Here is a 675-nt window from a genome sequence, read left to right on the forward strand (position 1 = left end):
GGGTACGAGGTTTCACAGACCATCTGCTACGTGCCAAGTGTATCTTCACCCAACGCTGTCATTGGCAGATACCTGCTCCATCACTTCAACTCTGCCTTGCCAAAGCATAGAGTGGGTGGTGTGACGCGCACAGCGCGCAGTTACTGTCTGCTCGTGGAGGTACATCGCCAGGGGGAGTCTACAACCTTTCGACTAGGCAAACCGTGGCAAGGGAGATCACTTCTTGGCCTTTTGGCTAAGATCATGCGTAACTGACCTGACAGGGGAGTAACCATGACCCCAACGCGGTTCTCCCTGGACCAGGAAGGTGGTTCTCCTATGTTTTTTGGAAATAGGAGGTGGGTGGGGTGGCTTGACCCATCCACCTCCACGGAGGTGTGTGGGGGGCCTGACCCATCCACCTCCATGGCACGAACCTGGTATTGCAGTACTTCCAGGAATGGTGCTTGGGCTCTAGGCCTTTTGGCTAAGAGCATTGGCGCAGGGTGATCCTTGATGTGTGCAGGGTGACCTCTGACGTTTGTGATCTGACAAAGAATTGGAAAGATTGGCAACGGAAAAAAAAAAGAAAAAAAAAAGGAGCACAGGGCGAGGGGTAGCCTCAGGCCTGAAGTTCCTCACAGGCCGGGATGAAGATGTAGAGTGGACTTATTGGTAAGACAGTGGAGGTCTAAA

General features: G+C 52.9%; 1 pseudogene; it reads left to right on the plus strand.

Annotated features, from left to right (window-relative positions):
• The first annotated feature begins 215 nt into the window (after positions 1-215).
• LOC139257830 (U2 spliceosomal RNA) lies at positions 216-453 on the plus strand (annotated as a pseudogene).
• The last annotated feature ends 222 nt before the right edge of the window (positions 454-675 follow it).

Source organism: Pristiophorus japonicus, unplaced genomic scaffold (genome assembly GCF_044704955.1).
Source record: "Pristiophorus japonicus isolate sPriJap1 unplaced genomic scaffold, sPriJap1.hap1 HAP1_SCAFFOLD_910, whole genome shotgun sequence".
In the NCBI taxonomy this organism is placed as follows: domain Eukaryota; kingdom Metazoa; phylum Chordata; class Chondrichthyes; family Pristiophoridae; genus Pristiophorus; species Pristiophorus japonicus.